The sequence below is a fragment of the Hemitrygon akajei genome, chromosome 5, assembly GCF_048418815.1.
Source record: "Hemitrygon akajei chromosome 5, sHemAka1.3, whole genome shotgun sequence".
In the NCBI taxonomy this organism is placed as follows: domain Eukaryota; kingdom Metazoa; phylum Chordata; class Chondrichthyes; order Myliobatiformes; family Dasyatidae; genus Hemitrygon; species Hemitrygon akajei.
The window spans coordinates 168953649-168970619 of NC_133128.1; positions in this window are offsets into that span (position 1 = coordinate 168953649).

Consider the following 16971-nt stretch of genomic DNA (forward strand, 5'->3'; position numbering starts at 1 on the left):
CAGCATCTGATGTGTCATGAACTCTCAGTCAGCTTTCCCTCAGGGTCCTGACAATAATATGACCTTACACACTACAAGGGTCCAGTTAATGGAGGCCCTGAAGAGAGGTGTGGAGTGGTGGTGATAGCTGATCCACTGACAGAGCATCCAGGTCCTGCGATGACAGGAGTGAGTGGGACAAGGAGGAGGTTGCTAAGATTAAATCCAGTGGGCTCAAAGGTAAGATGGGGCAGTTGAATTGTCACTCACGTGGAGGCAGCGATGACTGCCTCAATCAACCTTTTGACAATATCAGCTGAGAGGATTTTTTATTTATTCATTTACAGGATGTGGGTGTTGCCAGCTAAGCCAGCATTTATTGCCCTTCCCTAGTTGCCCTTGAGAAGGTGGTGATGAGCTGCCTTCTTGAACTGCTGCAGTCCCTGAGGTGTAGGTACACCCACAGTGCTGTTAGGGAGAGAATTCCATGATTACGACCCAGCGACAATGAAAGAATGGTGATATATTTTCAAGTCAGTTGAGTGACTTGAGGGGAATTTTCAAGTGGTGCTGTTCTCGCCCTTCTAGATGGTAGTGGTTGTGGGTCTGGAAGGTGCTACCTTAGGAACTTTGTTGTGTTATTGCAATGCATTTTGTAGATAGTACACACTATTGCAACTGTTCATTGATGGTGGAGGGATTGGGTGCTTGTGGAAGGGGTACCAATCAAGTGGGCTGCCTTTGTACTGGATGGTGTCAAGCTTCTTGAGTGTTGATGGAGCTGCACTCATCCAGGCGAGTGGTGAGTATTCCATTACACTTCTGACCTGAGCCTTGTAGATGGTGGACAGGCTTTGGGGATTCAGGAGGTGAGTTACACGCTGTAGGATTCCTAGCCTTTGATCTGCTCTGGTAGATGCGGTGTTTGTATGGCCAAACCAGTTCAATTTCCTGTCAATGGTCACCCTCAAGATGTTGACAGTAGGGGATTCAGTGATGGTGATGTCACTGAATGTCAAGGGACGATGGTTAGAGCCTCTCCTGTTGGAGATGGTCATTGCCTAGCATTTGCATGGCTCGAATGTTGCTTGCCACTCGTCAGCCCAAGCCTGGATATTGTCCAGGTCCTGGTGTATTTGGGTATGAACTGCTTCACTATCTGAGGAGTCATGAATAGTGCAGAACATTGTGCAGTCATCTACAAACATCCCCACTTCTGACCTTATGATGGAAGGAAGGTCATTGATGAAGCAGCTGAAGATGGTTTGCCCTAGGACACTTCCCTGAGGAACTTCGGCAGTGATGACCTGAGGATGAGATGATAGACCTCCAACCACCACAACCATCTTCATTTGTGTCAGGTATGAGCCCAGCCAGCGGAGGGGTTTCCCCCAATTCCCATTGACTCCATTTTAGCCACAGCACCTTGATGACATACTTGGTCAAATGCTGCCTTGATGTCGAGGGCTAACATTCTCACCACACCTCTGGTATGTAGCTCTTTGGTCCATGTTTAGACCAAGCAGGTGATTAGATCAGGAGCTGAGTGGCCTCGATGGAACCCAAACTGGGCATCCATAAGCAGGTTATTGCCGAGTAGGTGCTGGATGATAGCACTGTCAATGGCTCGTTACATTACTTTGCTGATGATTGAGAGTAGACTGATAGGGCAGTAATTGGCTGGGTTGGACTTGTCCTGTTTCTTACATACAGGACATTCCTGGGTAGATGCTGGTTTTGTAGCAGGAACAGATTGGCTAGTGGTGTGGCAGGTTCTGAAGCACAATTGCCAGACAATTGCCAGGATTTTGTCTGGGCCTATAGCCTTCATAGTATCCAGTGCATTCAGCCATTTCTTGATATCACGTGGAGTGAACTGGATTGGCTGCATACTGGCACCTGGGATGCTGGGGATTTCTGGAGGAGGCCAAGCTGGATCATCTACTTGACACTTCTGACTGAAGATTCTTGCAAATGCCTCAGCCTTACCTTTTGCACAGGAGTGCTGGGTGTGGTGAACTACATATACCTGTCTGGACACGCCCCCCTGCTGACTGCTCCTGTGGCTCCTCCCACTGACCCCTGTATAAAGGCGATTGGGGCCTGAGCCCTGCCTCTCAGTCTCCAGGATGTAGCATGGTGGTCAATTGCTGCTTGTTATCTCGCCTCACGTCTCAGAGAGTTATTGATGGTGCATCACTGGGTTCCTCTAACATTGATGATGAGGATATTTGTGGAGCCTCCTCCTCCAGTGAGTTGTTTGATTGTCCACCATCATTCACTACTGAAGGTGGCAGGACTACAGAGCTTGGATCTGATACGTTGGTTGTGGAACTCAGCTCTGTCTATTACTTGCTGCTTACGGTGTTTGGCATGCCAGCAGTCCTGTATTGTGGCTTCACCAGGGTGACGCCTCATGTTGAGGTATGCCCTCCTGCACTCATCATTCAACCAGGGTTGATGCCCTGGCCCGGTGGTAATGTTAGAGTGGGGGATATACCGGGCCATGTGGTTACAGATTGTAGTTGAGTACATTTCTGTTGTTGCTGATGGCCCAAGGTGCCTCATAGATGCCCAGTCTTGGGTTACTAGATCTATTCAAAGACTATCCCATTTAGCATGGTGGTAGTGTCACACAGCATGCTGAAGAGTTTCTTCAATATGGACACGGGATTTAGTCTCCACAAATACTGTGTGGTGGTCACCTCTACCAATGCGGACATGGACAGATGCTTCTGCGGCAGGCCGGTTGGTGAGAATGAGGGCAAGTGTGTTTTCCCTCTTGTTGGTTCCCTCACCACCTGCTGTAGTCCCACTCTAGTAGCAAGGAAGTTATGATGATTGTCAAAGAAGCCGAGGGTTATCTATGAGGCAAGTTAGCCTGTGATAGTTGGAAGTGAGTCAGAAGTTCAAGAGTGCTGAATGATTGGGAGAAGTTTTGGATATCATAGTACCAAAGAATGGAAGAGAGAGATGAGAAAGCAGAAAAGAGCTTTGCAGGTAGTAGTAAACCTGGTCTTTACAGACCTTTAATATGTAAATATTAAATTGCTAGCAGTAAATTGCACACCTTTGCAAATAAACAATACTGTCTGCAAGTGCTATTGTTTGCAAAATAGTGACTATCATTTATTTGCAAATGCATCAGCCAAACGTTAAGACAATGGGGCAGTGTTATTGGCCTCCGTTAATCCAGAGTTTGAATAATGGAGTCCTGACGAAGGGTCTCGGCCTGAAACGTCAACTGTACTTCTTCCTTTAGATGCTGCCTGGCCTGCTGCGTCCCACCAGCATTTTGTGTGTGTTTTTGAATAATGGATTTAGGTAATTTGCACCATTGTAAGCAAGTTCAAGGAAGCTTACAGGCCAGACGGTTACTATCACTTAGCTGTATCAACAGTTGGGTGTATGGCTTGCTGTTGTCAGATGTTTTAGAATATGTGTCTTAATTAGTTTCTCCCAGCAAAGGCATTTGAATCTTCAGAGGTGTCTTATTAATTACTATTTGCTTCCGATGAAAATATGTACCTCAGAGGAACCATTTGTCAACCCAAAGTATTGAAGTAAACAATACCATTGTTACTATTGAAATTGTATTGAATCACCTACTGTTACCTTTGACCTTAAGGGTATAAAAATGTGATGTGCTTGTGGGTATGTGTGCCTCTACCAAGAGCCTCTACCAATACCCTAGCAGGGAAGACAGTGGAACAAAAATGGCAGGTATTTCTGGGAATAATGCAGAAGGTGCAGGATCGGTTCATTCCAAAGAGGAAGAAAGATCCTAAGGGGAGTAAGGGGTGGCTGTGGCTGACGAGGGAAGTAAAGGGCAGTATAAAAATAAAAGAGAAGTATAACATAGCAAAGATGAGTGGGAAACCGGAGGACTGGGAAGCTTTTAAAGAGCAACAGAAGATAACAAAAAAGGCAATACGCCAAGAAAAAATGAGGTACAAAGGTAAACTAGCCAAGAATATAAAGGAGGATAGTAAAAACTTCTTTAGGTATGTGAATAGCAAAAAAAATAGTTAAGACCAAAATTGGGCCATTGAAGACAGAAATGGGTGAATTTATTATGGGGAATAAGGAAATGGCAGACGAGTTGAACAGGTACTTTGGATCTGTCTTCACTAGGGAAGACACAAACAATCTCCCAGATGTAATAGTGGCCAAAGGAACTAGGATAAAGGATGAACTGAAGGAAATTTATATTAGGCAAGAAACGGTGTTGGATAGACTGTTGAGTCTGAAGGCTGATAAGTCCCCGGGACCTGATGGTCTACAACCCAGGGTACTTAAAGAGGTGGCTCTAGAAATCGTGGACGCATTGGTAATCATTTTCCAATGTTCTATAGATTCAGGAACAGTTCCTGCTGATTGGAGGGTGGCTAATGTTGTCCCACTTTTCAAGAAAGGAGGGAGAGAGAAAACAGGGAATTATAGACCGGTTAGCCTGACGTCAGTGGTGGGAAAGATGCTGGAGTCAATTATAAAAGAGGAAATTACAACACATTTGGATAGCAGTAGAAGGATCAGTCCGAGTCAGCATGGTTTATGAAGGGAAAATCATGCTTGACTAATCTTCTGGAGTTTTTTGAGGATGTAACTATGAAAATGGACAAGGGAGAGCCAGTGGATGTAGTATACCTGGACTTCCAGAAAGCTTTTGATAAAGTCCCACATAGGAGATTAGTGGGCAAAATTAGGGCACATGGTATTGGGGGCAGAGTACTGCCAGTACTGGCAGAGGATTGAAAAGTGGCTGGCTGACAGGAAACAAAGAATAGCGATTAATAGCGGATGGAGTTTCCCCACGATTACTGAGGGCCTGTGCGACTGAGCTGGGAGAACCACTACAGCGCATCTTCAACATGAACCTGGAGCAGAGAAGAGTACCCAGACAGTGGAAAACATCCTGTATTGTCCCGGTACCGAAGAAACCACAACCAAAGGAGTTGAATGACTTCAGACCTGTTGCCTTGACGTCGCACGTGATGAAGACCATGGAGCGGCTGATAATACAGAATCTGAGGCCACAAACCAGGCACGCCCAGGATCCTCTTCAGTTTGCGAATAAGGAGAAGGTGGGAGTGGAGGATGCTATCACGTATTTGCTGCACAAATCACTCTCTCACCTAGAGGGGGTCAGTTGTGCTGTGAGGATTACATTCCTTGACTTCTCTAGTGCCTTTAACACCATCCAGCCCAAGATCTTAAGGCACAAACTAACGGAGATGGGAGTAAACTCTCACATGGAGGATTGGATAGTGGACTACTTGACAGATAGACCTCAGTATGTGCGGTTGGGAGACTGTAGGTCTGACACGGTGGTCAGCAGCACAGGGGCGCCGCAGGGAACCGTACTCTCTCCGGTCCTGTTCACCCTGTACACATCAGACTTCCAATATAACTCGGAGTCCTGCCATGTGCAGAAGTTCGCTGATGACACGGCCATAGTGGTGTGTGTCAGGAATGGACAGGAGGAGGAGTATAGGAAACTGATACAGGACTTTGTGATATGGTGCAACTCAAACTACCTGCGTCTCAATATCACCAAGACCAAGGAGATGGTGGTGGACTTTAGGAGATCTAGGCCTCATATGGAGCCAGTGATCATTAATGGAGAATGTGTGGAGCAGGTTAAGACCTACAAGTATCTGGGAGTACAGTTAGACAAGAAGCTAGACTGGACTGCCAACACAGATGCCTTGTGCAGGAAGGCACAGAGTCGACTGTACTTCCTAAGAAGGTTGGCGTCATTCAATGTCTGTAGTGAGATGCTGAAGATGTTCTATAGGTCAGTTGTGGAGAGCGCCCTCTTCTTTGTGGTGGCGTGTTGGGGAGGAAGCATTAAGAAGAGGGACGCCTCATGTCTTAATAAGCTGGTAAGGAAGGCGGGCTCTGTCGTGGGCAAAGTACTGGAGAGTTTAACATCGGTAGCTGAGCGAAGGGCGCTGAGTAGGCTACGGTCAATTATGGATAACTCTGAACATCCTCTACATAGCACCATCCAGAGACAGAGAAGCAGTTTCAGCGACAGGTTACTATCGATGCAATGCTCCTCAGACAGGATGAAGAGGTCAATACTCCCCAATGCCATTAGGCTTTACAATTCTACCGCCAGGACTTAAGAACTTTTTAAAAGCTATTATTAATGCTTTTTGAGATAGTGATTTAGATGCATATCATATTTTTTTTACTGAGTTAAGTATTGTATGTAATTAGTTTTGCTACAACAAGTGTATGGGACATTGGAAAAAAGTTGAATTTCCCCATGGGGATGAATAAAGTATCTATCTATCTATCTATCTATCTATCTAATGGGTCCCTTTCGGAATGGCAGGCTGTGACCAGTGGGGTACCGCAAGGTTCGGTGCTGGGACTGCAGCTGTTTACAATATACATTAATGATTTAGATGAAGGGATTAAAAGTAACATTAGCAAATTTTCTGATGACACAAAGCTGGGTGGCAGAGTGAAATGTCAGGAGGATGTTATGAGAATGCATGGTGACTTGGACAGGTTGGGTGAGTGGGCAAATGTATGGCAGATGCAGTTTAATGTGGATAAATGTGAGGTTATCCACTTTGGTGGCAAGAACAGGAAGGCAGATTACTATCTAAATTGAGTCAAGTTAGGAAAAGGGGAAGTACAACGAGATCTAGGTGTTCTTGTACATCAGTCAATGAAAGCAAGCATGCAGGTACAGCAGGCAGTGAAGAAAGCTAATGGCATGCTGGCTTTTATAACAAGAGGAATTGAGCGTAGGAGTAAAAAGGTCCTTCTGCAGCTGTACAGGGCCCTGGTGAGATCCCACCTGGAGTATTGTGTGCAGTTTTGGTCTCCAAATTTGAAGAAGGACATTCTTGCTATTGAGGGAGTGCAGCATAGGTTCACAAGGTTAATTCCCGGAATGGTGGGACTGTCATATGTTGAAAGATTGGAGCGACTGGGCTTGTATACACTGGAATTTAGAAGGATGAGAGGGGATCTGATTGAAACATATAAAATTATTAAGGGATTGGACACACTGGAGGCAGGAAGCATGTTCCCGCTGATGGGTGAGTCCAGAATTAGAGGCCACAGTTTAAGAATAAGGGGTAGGCCATTTAGAACAGAGATGCGGAAAAACTTTTTCACCCAGAGAGTGGTGGATATGTGGAATGCTCTGCCCCAGAAGGCAGTGGAAGCCAAGTCTCTGGATGCATTCAAGAGAGAGTTAGATACAGCTCTTATAGATAGCGGGGTCAAGGGATATTGGGAGAGGGCAGGAACGGGGTACAGATTGTGTATGATCAGCCATGATCACAGTGAATGGCGGTGCTGGCTAGAAGGGCCGAATGGCCTACTCCTGCACCTACTGTCTATTGTCTATTATTGTCTATTGAGTGTCTCCATAAGAATAGCTGTTTGTTGTGATGAATAAAGACTTTCACATCCACAACTTCAGTGTCTCTCTGGTGACTTTGCTCACAGTCATGACATTTGGGGACTCATCTGGGATATGTTCGTGACCCATTTATGTGACCAGCAAGCTCAGTGGTCTAAAGAGGGTGATTATTTCTGATCATAACACCACATGTGTAGATTTGGTTCAGCTAATGACCGTGGGGTTGTGAAGTATCAAACAACATAATGGAGAGCTGGAGAGGTAGATGAGAATGTGTAGTCTTGTGTGTGTTTGTGTGTGTGTGTTTTGTGTAAGGGGATCAGCAACCAGACAGCGCTTGATAGTTTGTTGAGACAGGGCCACCAGTTGTGTATGGTGATCACTGACCGTTCGGGACACTAGAGGGGTGTGTGTATACTCAGTCATTTGACAATGACGTAAGTATAGCATGGCTGCTGTGAACACTGGGGTAAAATACTTGTGGAAAATACTGTTCAGGATTCCAGAGATTGCATATTTACTCATTCGGAGAACTGTTTGTGTGTCTCTGACTGCGTGTGGGAAAAACATTAAAATTAAAGCCGAAGCAGATATGATAGTGCAGGAATATTTAACTTACTATGTACAAGTTCAAGCTGAATTATGTTTCAACCATACATGAATATCCATGAATGCAGTCAAATGAAACAGCATTACTCTGGGGCCAAGGTACCAACAGTCATCACAGCACAAGACACATTCAGCACCTATAAGGTTGCAAGCATATATATCAGTAAAATGCAGTCAGACACAATAAATATAGTCCAAGCCCCTGAGTCCATGACTGATGCGGCAGTCTGTAGTCGACCACAATACAGAGCTCACAAAGGGGGCAGCACCGACTCCAGCCTGGACAACATCTTGTGATCACAAGAAAAGGAACTAAGATGAAGACTCACTGTTAGACTGCATACCCCCTTCACGCACCAATTCCCTTCTGTATTCATCCCTTAACTTCTACAGCTCCACTATTTGTAGACTATGTGAATCCTGACACTTGGTTCTCTCTTGCAAATACACATGATGCAATGACTGCTGTTTATTCTCTTTTCCTCTTTGGCTCCTCTACCATTCTCAATATTCCCCTGGGCTACAGGTCTTAACCTATCCAGCTTTATCCATTTCCAGTTCAACCTTTGAATATATAATCAGTGATTTCTCCCCTTTTCACACATGGTATTGCAGTATCCCTTTTCCCTTTTCTGCATTCACCCCTTTCATTCTGTAACTCTACTATTTGTAGACTATATGAATCCTGACTACAGCAAGACTATGTACAAGTAGAGTGGGACTGATTGAAGGAACGGTTAGAACGCTTAGGGAGAGAAAGCGACACAAGTGAAAAACAGAATCATTAGAACAATACAAGAAAGGATTAGTCAGGGATCTGGGCAGACTCCGAGATATATGGGATCAGGCCCAGCAGATGGGTGCATGCTGGGTAGCAGCTATGGGAATGACAGGTGAGGAAGATCCTGAGGTAATTTGGGAAGTGCTGTCAATTTACCTCATCACCGTGGAAGGTGACAATTGGGAAAGTGCCCACAATCTGCAGAATACTGTCTGTCAGAATGGCACCTATGGAGACATCAACCTCAATGGCAAGGCACACTCCAGAAGAGTGAAGAAATTTCACACGGCGTCTGAAGGCAGCTACCCCAGCCTGAATGGGGATTGAACACAAATGAGCTGGGCCCTTTCAGTGGTTGGGCAGGTGATCAAAAGGATAGTCCAGGAAGGGGTGCTACTGGGTTGACGTCCTTGTAGCCATTCAAATAGAGACCACCCTAAACTCTCCTGTAGATCAATCAAGGAACTAAAGGATTTGTCAGATTATTCTGATAATCTTCTGTCAAGGCATGGAATGTGAACTGTGAACCTGAAATAGAGATACCTTGCTAAAGCCCATTGTCTACACCAGGGTTTCTCAGCTGGGGTTCTGTGCGAGATTGTGATTAAAAGAATCATCGTTTTTTGAACTTTGCGCAATGCTCACAGTGTCTGTTAGCGCTCACAGGGGTGGGCAGTGACCGAGCTGCCCTATTAGCAATCTCACTAGAGCTCTGTCAGCCCAGTAGGACCGTGTTTATTTGGTTGAGTCTGTTCTCAGATTTTTGATGTTAGATTGTTGATAATTGGTAAGTGCTGTATTGCCCAGAGGGGAGGACTGTAGGCTGATGGTGAGTGCTGTATTGCCCAGAGGGGAGGACTGTAGGCTGATTGTGAGTGCTGTATTGCCCAGAGGGGAGGACTGTAGGCTGATGGTGAGTGCTGTATTGCCCAGAGGGGAGGACTGTAGGCTGATGGTGAGTGCTGTATTGCCCAGAGGGGAGGACTGTAGGCTGATGGTGAGCGCTGTATTGCCCAGAGGGGAGGACTGTAGGCTGATGGTGAGTGCTGTATTGCCCAGAGGGGAGGACTGTAGGCTGATGGTGAGTGCTGTATTGCCCAGAGGGGAGGACTGTAGGCTGATGGTGAGTGCTGTATTGCCCAGAGGGGAGGACTGTAGGCTGATGGTGAGTGCTGTATTGCCCAGAGGGGAGGACTGTAGGCTGATGGTGAGTGCTGTATTGCCCAGAGGGGAGGACTGTAGGCTGATGGTGAGTGCTGTATTGCCCAGAGGGGAGGACTGTAGGCTGATGGTAAGTGCTGTATTGCCCAGAGGGGAGGACTGTAGGCTGATGGTGAGTGCTGTATTGCCCAGAGGGGAGGACCGTAGGCTGATGGTGAGTGCTGTATTGCCCAGAGGGGAGGACTGTAGGCTGATGGTGAGTGCTGTATTGCCCAGAGGGGAGGACTGTAGGCTGATGGTGAGCGCTGTATTGCCCAGAGGGGAGGACCGTAGGCTGTTGGTGAGTGCTGTATTGCCCAGAGGGGAGGACTGTAGGCTGATAGTTGGTGAGTGCTGTATTGCCCAGAGGGGAGGACTGTAGGCTGATGGTAAGTGCTGTATTGCCCAGAGGGGAGGACTGTAGGCTGATGGTGAGTGCTGTATTGCCCAGAGGGGAGGACTGTAGGCTGATGGTGAGTGCTGTTTTGCCCAGAGGGGAGGACTGTAGGCTGATGGTGAGTGCTGTATTGCCCAGAGGGGAGGACTGTAGGCTGATGGTGAGTGCTGTATTGCCCAGAGGGGAGGACTGTAGGCTGATGGTGAGTGCTGTATTGCCCAGAGGGGAGGACTGTAGGCTGATGGTGAGTGCTGTATTGCCCAGAGGGGAGGACTGTAGGCTGATGGTGAGTGCTGTATTGCCCAGAGGGGAGGACTGTAGGCTGATGGTGAGTGCTGTATTGCCCAGAGGGGAGGACTGTAGGCTGATGGTGAGTGCTGTATTGCCCAGAGGGGAGGACTGTAGGCTGATGGTGAGTGCTGTATTGCCCAGAGGGGAGGACTGTAGGCTGATGGTGAGTGCTGTATTGCCCAGAGGGGAGGACTGTAGGCTGATGGTGAGTGCTGTATTGCCCAGAGGGGAGGACTGTAGGCTGATGGTGAGTGCTGTATTGCCCAGAGGGGAGGACTGTAGGCTGATGGTGAGTGCTGTATTGCCCAGAGGGGAGGACTGTAGGCTGATGGTGAGCGCTGTATTGCCCAGAGGGGAGGACTGTAGGCTGATGGTGAGTGCTGTATTGCCCAGAGGGGAGGACTGTAGGCTGATGGTGAGTGCTGTATTGCCCAGAGGGGAGGACTGTAGGCTGATGGTGAGTGCTGTATTGCCCAGAGGGGAGGACTGTAGGCTGATAGTTGGTGAGTGCTGTATTGCCCAGAGGGGAGGACTGTAGGCTGATGGTGAGTGCTGTATTGCCCAGAGGGGAGGACTGTAGGCTGATGGTGAGTGCTGTATTGCCCAGAGGGGAGGACTGTAGGCTGATGGTGAGTGCTGTATTGCCCAGAGGGGAGGACTGTAGGCTGATGGTGAGTGCTGTATTGTACAGAGGGGAGGACTGTAGGCTGATGGTGAGTGCTGTATTGCCCAGAGGGGAGGACTGTAGGCTGATGGTGAGTGCTGTATTGCCCAGAGGGGAGGACTGTAGGCTGATGGTGAGTGCTGTATTGCCCAGAGGGGAGGACTGTAGGCTGATGGTAAGTGCTGTATTGCCCAGAGGGGAGGACTGTAGGCTGATGGTAAGTGCTGTATTGCCCAGAGGGGAGGACCGTAGGCTGATGGTAAGTGCTGTATTGCCCAGAGGGGAGGACTGTAGGCTGATGGTGAGTGCTGTATTGCCCAGAGGGGAGGACTGTAGGCTGATGGTGAGTGCTGTATTGCCCAGAGGGGAGGACTGTAGGCTGATGGTGAGTGCTGTATTGCCCAGAGGGGAGGACTGTAGGCTGATGGTGAGTGCTGTATTGCCCAGAGGGGAGGACAGTAGGCTGATGGTGAGCGCTGTATTGCCCAGAGGGGAGGACTGTAGGCTGATGGTGAGTGCTGTATTGCCCAGAGGGGAGGACTGTAGGCTGATGGTGAGTGCTGTATTGCCCAGAGGGGAGGACTGTAGGCTGATGGTGAGTGCTGTATTGCCCAGAGGGGAGGACTGTAGGCTGATGGTGAGTGCTGTATTGCCCAGAGGGGAGGACTGTAGGCTGATGGTGAGTGCTGTATTGCCCAGAGGGGAGGACTGTAGGCTGATGGTGAGTGCTGTATTGCCCAGAGGGGAGGACTGTAGGCTGATGGTGAGTGCTGTATTGCCCAGAGGGGAGGACTGTAGGCTGATGGTGAGTGCTGTATTGCCCAGAGGGGAGGACTGTAGGCTGATGGTGAGTGCTGTATTGCCCAGAGGGGAGGACTGTAGGCTGATGGTGAGTGCTGTATTGCCCAGAGGGGAGGACTGTAGGCTGATGGTGAGTGCTGTATTGCCCAGAGGGGAGGACTGTAGGCTGATGGTGAGTGCTGTATTGCCCAGAGGGGAGGACTGTAGGCTGATGGTGAGTGCTGTATTGCCCAGAGGGGAGGACTGTAGGCTGATGGTAAGTGCTGTATTGCCCAGAGGGGAGGACTGTAGGCTGATGGTGAGTGCTGTATTGCCCAGAGGGGAGGACCGTAGGCTGATGGTGAGTGCTGTATTGCCCAGAGGGGAGGACTGTAGGCTGATGGTGAGTGCTGTATTGCCCAGAGGGGAGGACTGTAGGCTGATGGTGAGCGCTGTATTGCCCAGAGGGGAGGACCGTAGGCTGTTGGTGAGTGCTGTATTGCCCAGAGGGGAGGACTGTAGGCTGATAGTTGGTGAGTGCTGTATTGCCCAGAGGGGAGGACTGTAGGCTGATGGTAAGTGCTGTATTGCCCAGAGGGGAGGACTGTAGGCTGATGGTGAGTGCTGTATTGCCCAGAGGGGAGGACTGTAGGCTGATGGTGAGTGCTGTTTTGCCCAGAGGGGAGGACTGTAGGCTGATGGTGAGTGCTGTATTGCCCAGAGGGGAGGACTGTAGGCTGATGGTGAGTGCTGTATTGCCCAGAGGGGAGGACTGTAGGCTGATGGTGAGTGCTGTATTGCCCAGAGGGGAGGACTGTAGGCTGATGGTGAGTGCTGTATTGCCCAGAGGGGAGGACTGTAGGCTGATGGTGAGTGCTGTATTGCCCAGAGGGGAGGACTGTAGGCTGATGGTGAGTGCTGTATTGCCCAGAGGGGAGGACTGTAGGCTGATGGTGAGTGCTGTATTGCCCAGAGGGGAGGACTGTAGGCTGATGGTGAGTGCTGTATTGCCCAGAGGGGAGGACTGTAGGCTGATGGTGAGTGCTGTATTGCCCAGAGGGGAGGACTGTAGGCTGATGGTGAGTGCTGTATTGCCCAGAGGGGAGGACTGTAGGCTGATGGTGAGTGCTGTATTGCCCAGAGGGGAGGACTGTAGGCTGATGGTGAGTGCTGTATTGCCCAGAGGGGAGGACTGTAGGCTGATGGTGAGTGCTGTATTGCCCAGAGGGGAGGACTGTAGGCTGATAGTTGGTGAGTGCTGTATTGCCCAGAGGGGAGGACTGTAGGCTGATGGTGAGTGCTGTATTGCCCAGAGGGGAGGACTGTAGGCTGATGGTGAGTGCTGTATTGCCCAGAGGGGAGGACTGTAGGCTGATGGTGAGTGCTGTATTGCCCAGAGGGGAGGACTGTAGGCTGATGGTGAGTGCTGTATTGTACAGAGGGGAGGACTGTAGGCTGATGGTGAGTGCTGTATTGCCCAGAGGGGAGGACTGTAGGCTGATGGTGAGTGCTGTATTGCCCAGAGGGGAGGACTGTAGGCTGATGGTGAGTGCTGTATTGCCCAGAGGGGAGGACTGTAGGCTGATGGTAAGTGCTGTATTGCCCAGAGGGGAGGACTGTAGGCTGATGGTAAGTGCTGTATTGCCCAGAGGGGAGGACCGTAGGCTGATGGTAAGTGCTGTATTGCCCAGAGGGGAGGACTGTAGGCTGATGGTGAGTGCTGTATTGCCCAGAGGGGAGGACCGTAGGCTGATGGTGAGTGCTGTATTGCCCAGAGGGGAGGACTGTAGGCTGATGGTGAGTGCTGTATTGCCCAGAGGGGAGGACTGTAGGCTAATGGTGAGTGCTGTATTGCCCAGAGGGGAGGACTGTAGGCTGATGGTGAGTGCTGTATTGCCCAGAGGGGAGGACTGTAGGCTAATGGTGAGTGCTGTATTGCCCAGAGGGGAGGACTGTAGGCTGATGGTGAGCGCTGTATTGCCCAGAGGGGAGGACTGTAGGCTGATGGTGAGCGCTGTATTGCCCAGAGGGGAGGACTGTAGGCTGATGGTGAGTGCTGTATTGCCCAGAGGGGAGGACTGTAGGCTGATGGTGAGTGCTGTATTGCCCAGAGGGGAGGACTGTAGGCTGATGGTGAGTGCTGTATTGCCCAGAGGGGAGGACTGTAGGCTGATGGTGAGTGCTGTATTGCCCAGAGGGGAGGACTGTAGGCTGATGGTGAGTGCTGTATTGCCCAGAGGGGAGGACTGTAGGCTGATGGTGAGTGCTGTATTGCCCAGAGGGGAGGACTGTAGGCTGATGGTGAGTGCTGTATTGCCCAGAGGGGAGGACTGTAGGCTGATGGTGAGTGCTGTATTGCCCAGAGGGGAGGACTGTAGGCTGATGGTGAGTGCTGTATTGCCCAGAGGGGAGGACTGTAGGCTGATGGTGAGTGCTGTATTGCCCAGAGGGGAGGACTGTAGGCTGATGGTGAGTGCTGTATTGCCCAGAGGGGAGGACTGTAGGCTGATGGTGAGTGCTGTATTGCCCAGAGGGGAGGACTGTAGGCTGATGGTGAGTGCTGTATTGTACAGAGGGGAGGACTGTAGGCTGATGGTGAGTGCTGTATTGCCCAGAGGGGAGGACTGTAGGCTGATGGTGAGCGCTGTATTGCCCAGAGGGGAGGACTGTAGGCTGATGGTGAGTGCTGTATTGCCCAGAGGGGAGGACTGTAGGCTGATAGTTGGTGAGTGCTGTATTGCCCAGAGGGGAGGACTGTAGGCTGATGGTGAGTGCTGTATTGCCCAGAGGGGAGGACTGTAGGCTGATGGTGAGTGCTGTATTGCCCAGAGGGGAGGACTGTAGGCTGATGGTGAGTGCTGTATTGCCCAGAGGGGAGGACTGTAGGCTGATAGTTGGTGAGTGCTGTATTGCCCAGAGGGGAGGACTGTAGGCTGATGGTGAGTGCTGTATTGCCCAGAGGGGAGGACTGTAGGCTGATGGTGAGTGCTGTATTGCCCAGAGGGGAGGACTGTAGGCTGATGGTGAGTGCTGTATTGCCCAGAGGGGAGGACTGTAGGCTGATGGTGAGCGCTGTATTGCCCAGAGGGGAGGACTGTAGGCTGATGGTGAGTGCTGTATTGCCCAGAGGGGAGGACTGTAGGCTGATGGTGAGCGCTGTATTGCCCAGAGGGGAGGACTGTAGGCTGATGGTGAGTGCTGTATTGCCCAGAGGGGAGGACTGTAGGCTGATGGTGAGTGCTGTATTGCCCAGAGGGGAGAACTGTAGGCTGATGGTGAGTGCTGTATTGCCCAGAGGGGAGGACCGTAGGCTGATGGTGAGTGCTGTATTGCCCAGAGGGGAGGACCGTAGGCTGATGGTGAGTGCTGTATTGCCCAGAGGGGAGGACTGTAGGCTGATGGTGAGTGCTGTATTGCCCAGAGGGGAGGACTGTAGGCTGATGGTGAGTGCTGTATTGCCCAGAGGGGAGGACTGTAGGCTGATGGTGAGCGCTGTATTGTACAGAGGGGAGGACTGTAGGCTGATGGTGAGTGCTGTATTGCCCAGAGGGGAGGACTGTAGGCTGATGGTGAGTGCTGTATTGCCCAGAGGGGAGGACTGTAGGCTGATGGTGAGTGCTGCATTGCCCAGAGGGGAGGACTGTAGGCTGATAGTTGGTGAGTGCTGTATTGCCCAGAGGGGAGGACTGTAGGCTGATGGTGAGTGCTGTATTGCCCAGAGGGGAGGACTGTAGGCTGATGGTGAGTGCTGTATTGCCCAGAGGGGAGGACTGTAGGCTGATGGTGAGTGCTGTATTGCCCAGAGGGGAGGACTGTAGGCTGATGGTGAGTGCTGTATTGCACAGAGGGGAGGACTGTAGGCTGATGGTGAGTGCTGTATTGCCCAGAGGGGAGGACTGTAGGCTGATGGTGAGTGCTGTATTGTACAGAGGGGAGGACTGTAGGCTGATGGTGAGTGCTGTATTGCACAGAGGGGAGGACTGTAGGCTGATGGTGAGTGCTGTATTGTACAGAGGGGAGGACTGTAGGCTGATGGTGAGTGCTGTATTGCCCAGAGGGGAGGACTGTAGGCTGATAGTTGGTGAGTGCTGTATTGCCCAGAGGGGAGGACTGTAGGCTGATAGTTGGTAAGTGCTGTATTGCCCAGAGGGGAGGATGGTAGGCTGATAGTTGGTGAGTGCTGTATTGCACAGAGGGAGGGATGGTAGGCTGATAGTTGGTGAGCGCTGTATTGCACAGTGAGGAGGATGGTAGGCTGATAGTTGGTGAGTGCTGTATTGCCCAGAGGGAGGGATGGTAGGCTGATAGTTGGTGAGCGCTGTATTACACAGAGGGAGGGATGGTAGGCTGATAGTTGGTGAGCACTGTATTGCACAGGGGGAGGATGGTAGGCTGATAGTTGGTGGTTATTGTATTGCACAGAGGGGTTGACGCTCAGTTGATAATTGGTGGTTATTGTATTGCACAGAGGGAAGGACAGTAGGCTGATGAGGAGCACCAAGTGCATTTTCTGAGCATTGAATGGACTCGTCCAACTTGGGCTGTGACGTCAACCCCTTCCTCCCAAGCTACTTCCCCCAATTTCTCCTTGTGCGCCTCCGACTGACTTAAGGGAGCAAACAAACTCTACTGGTGCAGTAGAAAGTTGAGGGAAATTTTCATTCTAAAGAAGGAATTTTTACGCTCCGCAACCCGACTGCTGACCTACCGCTTTGCTGTTGTTGTGAACGTTACAAACGGTGGAATGTGTAGGTTAGAAGAGAACTGTATTGTGAAGTTTTCATACCTTTTGCAGTTTTCTCATTTAGTTATTTATTATGCTGCTCTTACTATGCAACAATGGACACAAGAAGTCCATCTTTACAATGAAAGCTACTTAT